The following is a 15,901-nucleotide window of genomic DNA, read 5'->3' as shown; positions in this document are numbered from 1 at the left end:
TGCGCGCGTGCGCAGTGCCCCTGCACGCGCTTACCCCGCACACGCGGGTACCAAGCTGCCGAAACGGGAGTGTTGCCGGCGTGTGGTGAGACGAGGTAACGCCAATATGTTGGAAGTTCTAAAATGACTTTCTTTTTCTTGTGGTACGCGGGCCTCTCACTGTTGTGGCCTCTCCCGCTGCGGAGCACAGGCTCCGGACGCGCAGGCTCAGCGGCCGTGGCTCACGGGCCCAGCCGCTCCGCGGCAGACCGGGGCACGAACCGGCGTTCCCTGCATCGGCAGGCGGACTCTCAACCACTGCGCCACCAGGGAAGCCCTAAAATAACTTTCTTTTTTCCCCCCCAAAGTGATATAAAATGTGGGCCTTTGTTTGTCTGTTTCCCGCAAAAGCCGGAGCTGTGAAAGATTCCTTTATTAATAGTTTAAAGAAATGATTAAACTTCAAAGGGAACCCACACACTTCTTTCCTGGGAATTTGTGGAAAATCCCAGAGAATTTACTTGGTGTTAAACGCACTGTCTTTCAGAATTCCTTCCGGAGAATCCTGGGGGCTAGGAAAGGCCGGTAAAGCAAGGTGATCCCGTGATTTCATCATGAAAAACCCTGTTTATGGGGAGCTCCTCAATATCTCTCTTCACACCTCACTCAGTATTTCTGTTTCCTTCCAGATTTTGGAGTTTAGTTTTACTTTGTAGGTCTTAAAATGTGTTTTCACAGTTTTCCTGCCCACCCCCATTTTCTCTGTTCTCTTAGGTTTTAAAGAAATCAAAAATTGAAGAACTACCATATTTCATATATTACATCTCCCTATAATCCACAGAAAAACGATCACTACAGAAAATGGAATCCCGGACGTCCCTGTCTCTGAAAGATCACTAATCCTGGTTAATCCTACATCTGATGAAAGATGTGTCTGCACATGGAGAGGAAATTTGCTAAAGCCTCATCTAGGGATCAAAGGTCTTTAAGAATCAGAGCTGCAATGAAAGACAATGACAGAATTATTAAACATGACTACATTTCATCATAAAAGATTAATTATTTACTGTAGAATTAAAGGGCTAAAATGACATTAAAATCCATCAACCATTTTCATTTACCCAAGGCAAAAATTAAGCCGAAGAGCATCATAGTGACAAAGAACAATTTGGTCCTTTCTTTAGGCTTTTCTTTTTGTCTTTGGATTATAATTATTGATGATAATTGCATTCTTGCTGCAGAGATTAGGCAAAATAATAAAAATTTTGTCACAGAAAGTCGTATAATTTGCTGCAGTTCAAATATTATGAAAATATGGATTAAGAAGTATCTTATATACTAAGACAATATTAATATATGAGCAACTGTAAGAAACTTGAATTGTGCGTAATTTTACACATATATACATATTATTTAACTTATAAATTGCTCACCCAAACATATTTCTCAAATATCCACAGCTAATGCTTTATGTGATGGACTACAAAGAGATTAAAATGTGTGTCATTAGAAATTTAACAGATTCCTCAAAATGCTGCATTATAATTAATCATGTAAAAACACTTTAAATAAGATAAATTTTACCCCAAAAGAATGTTATAGTATTTCTGTCTTACATAATAGAGAGCCTCCTGAAAACTCCTTTGTACATTATCTTTTAAAATCACTTATATTTAGGTATACTTTACATACAATATAATACAGACACTTGAAATGTACAATTTAATCAGTTCTGACAAATGTGTATACACATGTAACCACCATCTCAATCAAGATATAGAATTTTTCCATCACTGCCAAAAGATCCCTCATCTCTTCCACAAAGTCTCCCCCATCCCTGGCCTCAGGCAATGACTTTTCATTGCTAGAAATTAAATGCTTTCCCTAGAGTTTTCTATAAATGGAATCATGTAGGATGTGTGATACTCTTTTCTGTTTGGCCTGGTTTGCTCAGCATAATTTTTTGGACATCCATGATGTTGAGTATATCAGTAGTTTATTCCTTTAATTACTGAGTAGAATTCATTGCACAAACATGACACAACTTGTTTCTCTTGTTCTCCAGGTGATGGGCATTTGTCTTGTCTCCACTTTGGGGCTGTAATTCATGGAGCCTGTATGATCATATAGAAGTCTTTTCATGCACATATGCTATCATTTCTCTTTGGTGAATGCCTGAGTGTGGAATTGTTGATTAATATGGGAAGTGTACATTTAACTCTATAGATACTTTGAGAAAGCAGTTAAAAGTCATTGTGACATTTACATTCCCACCAGAAGTGCGTGAAGAGTGTTCTCATTATTCCCTGTCCTCACATATTTACACAAATACCATTATGCCATGATTCTTGTAGCTATATAGCACATCTTGAAATCAGGTAATGTAAGTCCTCCAATTTTTTTTCAAGAATATTTTGGCTATCTATACTCTTTTAATTTTCTAAACCCTCTAGAATTAGTTTATCAACTAGTTTTTTAAAAAGTTTGCTGAGATTTGTATTAGGATAGCATTAAATCTATAATTCAGTGGTTCTCAAAGACTGGTCCCTAGCGAGAAGCGTTAGCCTCGCCTGAGAACTTCTTAAAAATGTAAATTCTCAATCCCCATCCCACGTCTACTGAATGAGAAAAGCTGGAGGTGACGCCTTTCCTTTGCACTTCTGTCATATATTTCATTGCCACAACTGATCTTAATCACAGAGAGCATTGCTATCTCTCCTTTAAATAGTTATTATTTTTTTAAAAGATTTTGAAAAGATTAAAAACACAGAAAAGTCTTGCATACTTTCTCTCATATATAACATTTCTGGTTTTCTTCATTCCCTTGTGTACATTTGAGGTCTAATTGGAATCATTTTCTTAAGCCAGAGAAATTCTTTAAACGTCTCTTATGGTGTAGATCTGCTGGTGACAGATACACTCAGATTTTGTTTATCTGAAAATACTTTGTTTTTCTCAAATAACATTAGGTATGAAAGAGGAGACATTAGAACTGATACCACAGAAATACAAAGGATCGTTAATAAACTACTATAGACAATTATATGCCAACAAATGGACAAACTAGAAACAATGGAAAAATTTCTAGAAACAGACAACCTACCAAGACTCAATCATGAAGAAATAGAAAATCTGATTAGACTGAATAAGTCTGGAGACTTAAGGAGCAATAAATCAGTAATCTAAAACCTTCCAAAAAGAAAAGTCCAGGACCAGATGGCTTCACTAAGTGAATTCTACCAAACATTTAAAGAATTAATAACGATACTTCTCAAACTCTTCCAAAAAGTAGAAAAGGAGAAAACACTTCCAAACTCATTTTATGGAGCCAGCGTTACCGTGACACTGAAACCAGAAAAGGACAGGATAAGAAAAAATTTATAGGCCAGTATCCCTGATGAACATAGTTGCAAAAATCCTCAACAAAATATTAGCAAAATTCGATAGTACCTTAAAAGGATCATTCAGCATGACCAAGTGGGATTTTTTCCTAGGGTACAAGGATGGTCCAACATATGCATATCAATGCCATTAATAGGGAATAAATTCCCCTACTTGGTTTGGTCACAAGTGAAAGAAAACCCAATAGGGGTTTAAGGAAATTAGGAATTTATTTTCTTCCATGTACAATTCCAGGAGAATGCAGTCCAGAGATGATATTGTGGAACTGAAGTGTCAGGGACCTTGGCTTCTTGGGTTTTTGTTCCCAAGGTCACTTTGTGGGCCAAGGTGGCTGCCAGGGTTCCAGCCATTATGTCCTCACTCTAGCAAGTGGGAAAGAAGAAGAAGATAAAGCGAAAGACTTCTTTCTCCCTTAAGGACACCATGCAGAAGTTACCATTCAGGTTTACAGGTTATTGTCCAGAACTTAGTACCATGGCCACACTCAGCTACCAGGGTGGAAGGTAAATGTGATCCTTCTTGGTGGCTGGGCACATAGCCAGCTAAAAATTGGACGTTCCATTACAGAAGAACAGAAACACATTGGAGGACACGTAGCGGTCTGAATTGATGCATTCACTCTTTTATAAACTTTTTACCAGTTTGGCTGGAAAAAAAATAAGTATATTATGTATGTCTCTGGCTAACTAAGCAGAGGATGCTAACATGATTTCATTTCTTCTCAGTCGTGACTGCCTGTTGACCCACGAGCTGGACCCAAGCAGTCGGAGACTCCACACCCCGCCCTGTCCTTGGAATGTGTGTTCCAGCCACCGTTCCCACTCTAGGAACCCTTTCAGGGGTGCAGCCGTGAGAGAGTAATGTGGTGTTGAGACCACCTGGACTGAACACGTGACTGAACCTAGGTAAGGCTGCTAGACAGACTGTTAAGATTTGGTGGGTGGATGCGGAGACCTAGCCATTTTGCAGTAACCGAGAATAAGCCTCCTACGTAAGTTCCCTTGCTTGTCACACCTGCCACCTACCAATCTGGAGTGGCTGCCTCTTTCTTTGGTCTCTCCTTGCCTCCGTACAGAGGCTGGTTTCAGATTTCACCCGGGAGGCTCTGGAAGTTGTGAACCAACACTCAGTTCTCAGTGTTATTACACTTGCATCAGATACTTAGGTAGTAGCGTCAGCTACACAGCTGTGTTTCTCTGTCTGTCTGAGATCGTGGAACCGGAATTCTCTGATACGATGCCCTTATTTCAAGACCACTTCCACTGGAGGCAGGATAGCAATGCCAGGGCTCTTCTGCCCATAAGCACATCTTGTTACCACCTAGATAGACAGATAAACCACTGCTCTGCTGGAGTAAGAATAATGCTTTGTTTCCGGATCACACATTTATTGGAATGGAGATCACTCTTTGGTGCAGGTGTTGTCATCAGATGGTGCTGGGCAGATCTTGGAACCGGTGTGTCCTGGTCATGCAGCCGGCATGGTTAGCTCATTGTTCTAGTACATTTTCTCCCACCTCTGCTACCTGTTACCCAGCATCCTGGTGCTTCCTGCTATCTGAACATTTCAGCCACGCCCCTACTCTTGTAGGTCAGCTACAACTCTGATTTGCAAGAAACGTAAGTTCAGCTAAAAGTAGCTTAAGCGCAAGGAGATTTTATCCATTCATACCATTGATTTATTCAACCTACACTGACTATGTGTCCAGCACTGTGCTCGGCTCTAAAGATAGTGCCGTGGACCAAATTCCTGACCTTTTCTGGGGGATTCAGACAATAGGCAAACACATGTATACGTAGTATAGCGTCAGGAAAAGGTAGATAACGTTTCATGAAGAAAAATAAAGCCAGGCCAGCAGATTTTGAAATTGCTTTGGGGGCGCAGAGAAGGACTCTCCTCCGCGGAGAGGAGCTGGAGCACCCAGGGACGCAGCCACGCCTGAGGACTGAGCTGGACCCTGGATCTCAGCACAGTTAAGACGCGTTGTCCTGGCTGGCTTCCTTCTGTGCGTCTGCGCCGTGCTTGTCTGTCTCTTCTGTAGACTTTCTCCGATGCTCTGGGCCACAGGGCCACAAACAGGGCATAGAATATAAGTTTCCACGTTTTACCTCTTACGATTTCAGCCACCAGGAACGATTACCTGCTGTTACTGTGTGACCTCCTGATTACAGGGTCCGATATGGACCGTTCTAGATTTAAACCTGAGACCACCGTGTTCTCCAGATTTGATGCCTAAATTGTCCCTTTGCTCATCTGTGATCAGGAATATCACTTTCCTGACCTCCCCCCCGACTCCCCTAGGAAGCAGTTCTATGATCAGACTTCCACTTCATTACCGTTAATTTCAGCTCGTGCTTGTTGAGTGCCCCCCGTACACCATTCTATTCTAAGCGCGTCTCGCAAATGATCTCACACACATACATGCTTTGTGTGAAACGTCGCGGCTCTCCAGAACCTTGTCTACGTGGGACTGAGTTTTGCTGTAGGTGGCTGCAGCTACTCTTAAGTCTGACGGAAAATAACGACTTACAGTATTTTTTCAGTTGAAACTTAAACAAAATGTGATACGGCGTTTACCTGCCCTGGCTGCAAGGTGGTCTAGTGTATTGTCACGAACTCAGAGGCCGGAGCTGGGTTGGATTCCCTGTGTCACCAGTTACTGGCCACACACACGGAGTCAGCTTGTTTTCCCTTGCGCCTCTCATTCCTCAAAGGTGGGAGCACAGTACCTGGCCGACAACAAGGGCTCCTGGTGGACGAAGTGCCATCAGAAAATTCCTCCGTGTCCGTGATGCTGATCTGCGTCAAGCTCAAGCCGGTAACTGCCCTGCCACCACCTATCGGCAGCTCCCCGACACTACATCTAAAATTATAACTTAGGCGAAGGAATGTGTCTGCTACCTGCTGAAGAGATGCTGGCCCTTTAAAGCTCAGACAGAGAAGGCGACACCATCGCCCACCCTCTTTGCGGGGCAGAGATGCAAGGCTTCCTGCACAAATCCCAGATTCCTCCAGGCTTTTCAAAATGTGTCTGTGGTTGCAATAAGTGAACATTGGCTAATGAAACATCTTTCTCCTCAAGTTTGCCATCTCTTCCCACTGACATCAAAGTTAAGAAAAGCCAGATTGAAAGAGGGTTTTATGGATACAAAAGAAAACACAGTGGTGCAAGACTCCCGAGCCAAGCAGAGAACTGGAGCTGGAGGCTCGTAAAAAATTGTTCTGAGAACTGGGCAGAGGACTTTGCCCTGTCAGGGAGCTCAGGGGAGGGAAGGCCAGGAGAGAGGCCTACAGAGGTCCGTCGTGTTTTGTACCACTAACTCGCAGGCTATAACGGGGAGCAGCAGGGCTTGGGCTGCGGGCCCCTGACCCCGTCCCCGAGGGGCCCCCGTAAGAGGGAGTCGGAGCCGGCCCCTGGGCACTGCTGGGTCTCGCAGCTCTGGGCGGACGCGTTCTGTCCAGGGTGGAGTTTCCTGTGTGCCCTCTCCGATTTTGCTCTTTGAAATGAATCACATCTCAAGGGCAAGCCAACTACATTTCTCCTGCCTTGTGCCTTTCTCCAAGTGGGGAGACCAAAGCACATGTCAGATGGTCTCAGATCAGAAACCAACAAAACAAAACAAGCAAAGCAGGATGTGCTCAGACACCCAAAGAAACTGAAAGGGGGCTACCGAATTATTTTAAATGTGCAAATGTTTCCCGAGAGGAAGGTGTTGTTTTTGTAAAGGGATCTGTGCTTATGGAAGAAGAAGTATTAGGACATCTGCCTTGTTGAGGAAGAGGAAAAATATCTTTCTGTCACATACTTTTCATAAGCTGAGCCCCAGTAGAGAGTGGCTGCGACTCTGAGCACTTTGCACTTTATGAGGTTTCTTTTGTCTCTTTAAACTGTTAGGAAATGAAATATTTACAAACAGTCCAGGACTCATAAGCTAGATAAAGCTGAAAGGAAAAATTTTTTTCCTTCAAAAAAAATCAATTCTGGAAAAAAAAAATCTGTACTTTAGTTACAATACTTGTAATCCCATACTCATGATCAATTATGAGCAGAGCTGAGGCAGTGTCTGAAAATGCCTTCTTGGGGATTTTAACACTTTGGCGTGGGTGGACAATGAATAAAAAATATGTCTCTGATCTGCTTTGCACACACACACAATTCACTGTATTAAAATACTTTATATTCAATAAAATGCACCCATTTTGAGGGTATGGTAAAGTAAGTTCTGGAAATCTCTGCAACCTTGTAATTACAATTCCAAACAGGCTATAAAAGAGCGACATTGTCCCCAAACTCCCCTGTCAAGTTTCTAGTATTCAGCCCCTCTGGTTTAGGCAACCACGGATCCTGAATTAGTCCTGCAGATCAGGAAGCTCCTCGTTAAGAGGAATCAGACAGAACGCGACTTCCGTGCCTTGCCTCTTTCACTCAGCATAGAGTTCTTGGGATCCACCTGCACTGCTACACATGCATCAGCAGTATATTATTACTGTTTTGTACTGGATCATATTCCTCTATGAATAGAGCATAGTTCATCAGTTCATGTTTATCCATTCATCCTTCAATGAACATTTCCACTCTTTCCAACTTATTCTGGAGGAAGCTGCTATAAACAGTCACGCACAATTCTTTTTGTGGGACTGATTTTCTTTTCACCTGGGTAACTGTAAGGAGTGAAGGTGCAGTTATAGGAAAAACTGCCGAACAGGTCAAGAAGTGGTCGTGCTACTTCATTTTGTCCCTTCACACAATGTAAGAGCATTCCAGTGGCTCCACACTGTCCCGACATGTGGTATTATCAAGCAGGCGTTTTTATTTCAGCCATTCTAAGGGTTCCTTACCTCATTGTGGCTCAATTGACTCTTCCCTGAGGACCGGTAATGTGGTGCATCTTTTTTATGTGCCATTAATATATTTTCTTTTGTGAGAGTTTATTCAACTCTTTTTTTTCCAATTTTTATTTGATTGTTTCTCTTTTTATTGTTGACTTTAAGACTTTAAAAATTCCTTATATGTGCTGAATACAAGTCCTCTGTCAGATATCTGCACCAATAATATTTTCTTTCGGTCTGTACCTTGCCTTTTCCTTTTCTTAACATCATCTTTTGAAGAACAGAAGGCTTTAATTTTCATGAAGTCAAGTTTAGCAGTTTTCCTTTTGCCATTAGTCTTTTTGTGTAGTTTTTGCTACACAAAGGTGGCACTTTTAGGAAATTTCCTATGGTTTCTTGAGAATTTTTATCATGAATGGGTGTTGAAGTTTGCAATGCTTTTTCTGCATCTATTGGTTTCAACTGGCTGCAGGTGGGGCTACGGAGGAAATACACCACTTCTGAGAAGCACATAACAGGACCAGGTGCTTGTGCTCTGGACTCCCCCTTCGTCCCCGCCTTCAGTTTCATACTAGTGCTTCCATTTCACAAACCAGTTGGCAAAGGAGCAGAATTAAGACCCTTGAATTCAGAGCAGAGCAAAGAAAAAGATGGGGGCGGGGTGGATCTGAGAGCAGACACAGCCCTGAAATCCCTGTCATCTGTGAACATAAACCGTCCCAAGTCTGGGCCACATTCCTCACGGGGGCACAGACCCTGGGAGTGTGTGTGGGCGTTGAAGAAGCCATTAAGATCATGTGTCCTGTTTCAGGTGGCAGATAAAGTTTAGATTCATAAGCTATTGTGACACCAAAGGGCACATGAGAAACTGCCCAGAGGCTGAGTCAGTTACATATGCTGTGACTACACTTCAGTTCAGCCTGGTTTCCCACATCGAAGGACCTCAGACTACAATGTAGGCATCATTAAGCATTTAAAAATATTAGCATTTATTTTAATATTAAAATAGTCATATTTGTAAAATGTACATGACTTTGAAACACCGTGAAAGTGAAAAGAAATTGTCTTCCTCTCAGGATGTAATTCTCACCAACCAGACCTCACTCTCCGCATCAAGGCTCAGACAAGAGATAGTAAACACAGGTTTGACCTCAGTGAATTTACCAATTTAGTGTGGGAGGTAGGGGGGGGTAACAAAAACATATATATTAAAAATAATCTGAAACAAATACTTAACTACTTAGGAAACTTGCCTTTATTAGGTGCTTGCTAAAGAACCCAACAAATATTTCTTGACTACCCACCATTTGCCAGGCCTGGTAATAAATGTTATAAGTCAATTGCGTTAAGGATGACAGTCTGCTTCTTTGTGGGCCTGTCTCCTACGTTAGAGTCTATCTAAGGATAGGAGTTCTGCCTTATTTATCTTTTCAATTTCCAGCATTTAGTTAAGTGTCTGACCAGGGCAGAGTACTCAGTAAATATTGCGGACCCAATGAATGGCTGTCTGCTGGAAACTTGCTTACCTCGATGTACTTTGTCGCTTTACTTTGTGTCCATGTGGCTCTCCTAGCCACCATCACACCCCCTCTCCCCACCCGGTATCTATAAATAATTGTGTTCTTCACCCCATCCTAAACCAGTTCTTTACAATGAGGTCCCCTGATTAAGCTCCGTAGCAAACGAAAAAAAATCAACCAACCACTGCCACCAGCACAAACACACGTGAGTACAAGCAAAATTAGATTTTTAAAAATCCTAGCAGAATAGTCTGAAAAACTGTGAAATGTGAAATCCCCCAGCTACCCCACTGCTGCTGACGTCACTACCAAGCTTCCCTGAACTCACCCTGCCCTCGGGCTGTGCAGGCCCAGCATCTGGCCCATGGGTCCCGGTGGATCGGACTTAAGGCAGGTGCCCCTTGCCACACACGTCTCCGTCCAGAGGGGGTCTGTCTTCACCACCCTACACAGAGCACAGAGCCAGGGAGTGCAGGCTCACTTTATTTCTTAGGAGTTGCCCTTTAGGGATTGAATATTCATGGAGCCCACTTTCTCGACAGATTGTTCTGAAAAGAAAACAGAGCATCCTCCAGAAACAGGGCAAGTGGGGTTAGGAGGCGGAGGTCAGAGAATGAAGGCTGGAGCCCTCTGGAGGGCCAGTCCCAGCCAGGTCTGGCTTTGTTCTTGAAACAATCAGCCGCTTAGGCATCTTTTAAGCCTCTAAAGGGCGAGATGAAGTGGCAATACTTGAGGGCTCCGCGGGAGCTGCGTCTGGATCTCGCCCTCTTTCTGTGCTGCGCTGGAGCAGAAGGTCACTAGACACTGCGTGAGCTCTGCCCTGGGTGGTCCCTACCTTTGCCTCCCAGACGACGATTCGTGTTTCTTTCTGTTTCCATAGAAGGGGCAAGGAAGGAAAATTCAAAAGAACTGGCAATCTGTCCTTTGGATGCAGCGACCTTTCTAAATAAGCCTTCAGCCTTTGGCACTGCAGCCTACAAGCATTTTTCCCTTTGTTGTGGATCTTTTTAAAAAGCCACACACAGACGTAAAACGAGAGGCAAATTTGAAAATACATTCATTTTGGTTATTTCAAGTGAGGTCCAGTAGTTAGGCAACCCAACCAAGACATGCTCATATTAATTTATGGTAGAAATAAAAATGGGTTTTTTAAACCCATTGAAATTAAGCAAAGAAATGATGCTTTCACTTACTTAATAAAAAATGTGTCCATAATAAAACTCTTAATAGGATCGAAGGGAAAGTGATTAATACCCATAAGTATGTGTGTGTGTGTTTGTACAGATCTGTACCTTCGAGGATGGACATGTGCACAGCTATTTGTGTTTTAGTGTCTTTTGTTTTTAATCGAAGTGACCAGTTAATTACTTGGTGGTGTTTATACTGCGCAGGGAAGGTCAGCCGGGCACAGCGTGCTGTTGGACAGTCTTCTTGCAATTTAAGAGAAAAAAAGCAAACCTTCTGTTTGAACTCCAGAATGTTCCACGCAGGCTCGGCCGTTGTAAACTTACTAGGATAAATCACTCCTACATTGCTGCATTGTTATTGTGGTATTGGGCAAAAATACTTGGCAGGCATTTCAAAGTAAATGCTTCCATCAAATGACGACAGCTAAGAGGAAAATGCCAAGACGAAAGCAAGTGCATACTTTGCTAAGAAAGAAAGTGTTTTTCTAACGGAATATTTAATAAAATGAATTGTAGTCATACCTTCATCTAAGTAGAATGGTGGTACCTTTCTTTAGGAATAAGAGGAAAGGTCAATTCTGATAGGAAGTATTTTTCATTAAGACATTAACTTTAAAAATAACGCATGTAAACATGGACCAAATCTGCAGCATAGGATGAGGAGAGGTTGTCAGTTCAGCTCAGTCGTGATAAATACCCGATTCTACTTTGGAACTCCTCCCTGGAAATACAAACTGATTTTCCTCACAGCAAGAATGTGGTATGAGTTTGAACATAGCAAACCCAGATTTATTATTATTGTTATTATTATTGAAGCATGTTGCCCTACCAGAGCTTAGGTGGCTCCAGATTTCCATTATAAGTTGCTGTTTTCATAAGGACTTTATAACTTGGATGTGACAATTGGCTTTAGCCTTTAACTGGGTAAATAGCATCTCAGCCTGGGGCAGGCTTTCCCCTCCTCTTCATGACACCAAAGGCAAAAATCAGGCAAGACAGCTGCATTTTTTCCCTTCAGCTTTGAAGTAAAAGTTAGGAAGATATATATGAATGTCAAATAAAGATCAACTGGACTTCTTTTTTGAAGTTTTCAATTAAAAATATCTACTAATTGAACAGTTCCTTTTTTTAATTTCAGGGAAAATAAAAAATTAAGTTCCCCAAATGAGTAGTTTTCATGTGACATAATTTATCTTCATCACAATTTGTATTTTTATTCTGCTCTGTATGATTATTATTCCACATCAAACACCTTGCCTGTTTGTACCACATCTTTTAGGAATGCAGAATTAAGTAGATTAAAAGATATAAAAAACACCTCAAATTTCAACTAATTTCCTAATTTGAGCACTCCAATGGGATCGTTCAATGCTGCTTTATCTTTTCAAAATGGAGACCGTGTTTCAGTTTTGAGGTTAAAGTAGGTTTTCCTCTTCCATATTTGTTTATTTCAAGTAAGTTTGTGTTTCTTAACCTTGAGGAAACCAAATTGTTTTGAATGTTTTCCGTTTGAATGTGATTTTACCCTCGCTGAACATCCTCTAAGGCAAGCTGACGTCTGGAGGGGGAGGGATGGAGGTGGAGGGGCTTGTGTGTATCTGCAGAACAGCAGAGCTATGCTCGTGCCCGTCTCACCTTCTGGATCTTCTCCTGGACCCCCAGCTCCAGTTGACTCATCTAGATGCCCACGCAGGGACCGTCTCCCTCTGACACCTCACTCTGAATACGATTCTATGGACCCCAGCATTTGGTCCTCAGCCGTAATTCATTTTCTTGCTCCCAATAAGGAAACTATTATCCCAGACAAGAGGATAGGCAGCCTTCTGGTCCAGGCCAGGCGTGGAGCAGAAACCCTGACGTGATGCCCCGGCTACCCTTTTTCATCAGTAGGTTTATTATGTCATGTTTTGGTTTTTAATCTTGCGTGGGCCATGAACCCACTTGATAATCTAAAGAGGGCTAGGAACTAATTTCTAGAAAAAAATGCATATTTGGAGAAAATCATCCCTCTAGCTTTAGGGGATTTGTGGATATTCTAAAATTCACTCATAAACTATTAAATCCATACGCCCCCCCCCAAGAAACTGTTCTATATACTACCCAACAATCATAACACAGTAATCAAATGATTATTCACATCTTCTCTTCCTCAACTTTAAAAGTTCATTATCGCTCTGCTGAAGCCGTATTTCACCGAGAAAATAGAAACAACCAGCAGAGGTCTTCCATGAACTCCCACCTTCGAGCATCTGCATCTACCTGCGCTGGCTGCTCTCCTGTCTCTGTGGCTGAGTTCTCCCGGCTCTGAGCTACCCTGAGCTCCTCCACTTATGCGAGGCTCAGACCGTTTCTCACCTATTCCCTGATCACTGCTCCAGCAATTTGCTAATCTCTCCACTATCTCCTCCATTTCACCCTCTATTGAATCAGCATGTTAACAAGTTGTTCTTTCTCCCCCTTAAAAAAGAAATGAAAACAGGCAAATAAAACCCTCAGCTCCATCCTTTCATTCTAACCCACCCTCCACCCCTGGCTTCAGGAAACTCCTTTTGTTTTTTTACATCTTTATTGGAGTATAATTGCTTTACAATCGTGTGTTAGTTTCTGCTGTATAACAAAGTGAATCCTTATACATATACATATGTTCCCAGGTCTCTTCCCTCTTGCGTCTCCCTCCCTCCCACCCTCCCTATCCCACCCCTCCAGGCGGTCACAAAGCACCGAGCTGATCTCCCTGTGCTATGCGGCTGCTTCCCACTAGCTATCTACCTTACGTTTGGTAGTGTATATATGTCCATGCCACTCTCTCGCTTTGTCACCGCTTACCCTTCCCCCTCCCCATATCCTCAAGTCCATTCTCTAGTAGGTCTGTGTCTTTATTCCTGTCTTACCCCTAAGTTCTTCATGACATTTTTTTTTCTTAAATTCCTTATATATGTGTTAGCATATGGTATTTGTCTTTCTCTTTCTGACTGACTTCACTCTGTGTGACAGACTGTAGGTCCATCCACCTCATTACAAATAGCTCAATTTCGTTTCTTTTTATGGCTGAGTAATATTCCATCGTATATATGTGCCACATCTTCTTTATCCATTCATCCGATGATGGACACACAGATTGTTTCCATCTCCGGGCTATTGTAAATAGAGCTGCAATGAACATTTTGGTACGTGACTCTTTTTGAATTGACAGTGATGCCTCTGCTCCTTTCCAATTTCCTGTTTCTTCCCATTTTCTCTTGCTTTTTAAATTAATTTCTATTGGAGTACAGTTGCTTTACACTGTTGTGTTAGTTTCTGCTGTATAGCAAAGTGAATCAGCTGTACACATACATATATCCCCTCTTTTTTGGATTTCCTTCCCATTTAGGTCACCACAGAGCATTAAGTAAAGTTCCCTGTGCTATACACTATATTCTCATTAGTTGTCTATTTTATACATAGTGTCAAGAGTGTATATATGTCAACCCCAATCTTCCAATTCATCCCCCCCCAACCTTCTCCCTTGGTATCCATACATATGTTCTCTGCGTCTGTGTCTCTCCTTCCGCTTTGCAAATAAGATCATCTTCAGCATTTTTCTAGATTCCACATATATGCATTAATATATGATATTGAACAAACCATTCTACCCCCCAAACCCAATCATTTTGCCAAAGTTCCTCTTGTCGAGGCCGCCTGTGACTTCCGTGTTACTGCATCCACCAGCCACTGCTCAGGCGTCAACTTCCTGGACGACGTAGGAGTTCCCATGTGTGAGCCTTCTCCACCCAGAACCTCCCCTTTTCACGCCCAGCTCTCAGAAGAGCACGCTGTCTTGGTTTCCCTTGTACTCCTCAGTCTCCTTGAGTGTTTCTTCTTTATCTCCCTGACCGCTAATAATAGAGTAGCTCAGTGTCTAAGCCTTGGACCTCTTTCCGTTTATGATCTCCATTTGTGCTCTTGATGACTTCACAGATTTTATGGCTTGAAGTTCCATCTGTGTGTTGATGACTCGAAAATTTGAAACCAGAGTCTAAATCTTCCCCATATACTCCTTTTCCCCCTAGTATTGATCACTCTCTGACATGCTAGAAATTCTATTTTTCTATCCAAGTGTTTTTCGCCTTCCCTAGAATGTAAACACTGGAAGGGCAGGAACTGTGCATCTTCCTAGCTGCTGTGTCCCCACCCTTAGAACAATAGCTGACCGGAAGAGAGACAATAAATATCCATTGAATAAGTTGATAATGACAACAATTATTTCTGATTTTTAAATTAAAAAAGAATCATTGACTTCCTCCTCTGTGGCTGGCACTGGCGAATTTGCTTACTAATTTCACACTATCCACACTTAACGCCCGGAGGTGATTCTCATGCTTTGACATTTATAGATGAGTCAGCCACAGATAGTTGAACTCAGGGCCATGAAAAGTACTGTCCTGGGGCCAGATCCAGACCACTTCCTGTTATTTTCTGACCCAGGACTAAAAGTTAACATTTTCAGGGACTTCCATGGTGGCACAGTAGTTAAGAATCCGCCTGCCAATGCAGGGGACATGGGTTCGAGCCCTGGTCCAGGAAGATCCCACATGCCGCGAAGCAACTAAGCCCGTGCGCCACAACTACTGAGCCTGTGCTCTAGAGCCCGCGAAGCACAACTACTGAGCCCATGCACCTAGAGCCAGCCCGTGATCCCCAACAGGAGAAGCCACCACAGTGAGAAGGCTGTGCACCACAACAAAGAGTGGCTCCCGCTCGCCGCAACTAGAGAAGGCCTGTGCACAGCAATGAAGACCCAAAGCAGCCAAAAATAAATAAATTAATTAATTATTTTTTTTTAAAAGTTAACATTTTCAAATGGATGAAAAAAATCAAAAGAACAGTAACATTTTATGACCCATTACCTAAAATTCAAATTTCAGTGTCTCTAAATAAAGTTTTATTGGCACACGGCACACTGACCTCATCAAGCACTTTCCCACAACAGCAGCACAGCTGAGT

At 42.4% G+C, this 15,901-nt stretch overlaps 1 long non-coding RNA gene across 2 annotated transcripts in view; it reads left to right on the top strand.

Annotated features, from left to right (window-relative positions):
• The first annotated feature begins 11 nt into the window (after positions 1-11).
• LOC307176697 overlaps positions 12-15,901 on the top strand; it is a 37,973-nt gene continuing 22,083 nt past the window's right edge. For both annotated transcript variants that reach the window (XR_013824866.1, XR_013824867.1), the window contains exons 1-2: positions 12-95; positions 4,107-4,286. This is a non-coding gene — a long non-coding RNA (uncharacterized lncRNA). The remainder of the gene's footprint in view (positions 96-4,106; positions 4,287-15,901) is intronic.

Source organism: Stenella coeruleoalba (assembly GCF_951394435.1).
Source record: "Stenella coeruleoalba genome assembly, chromosome: 18".
In the NCBI taxonomy this organism is placed as follows: Eukaryota; Metazoa; Chordata; class Mammalia; order Artiodactyla; family Delphinidae; genus Stenella; species Stenella coeruleoalba.
This window is presented reverse-complemented; position numbering and strand designations above follow the sequence as displayed.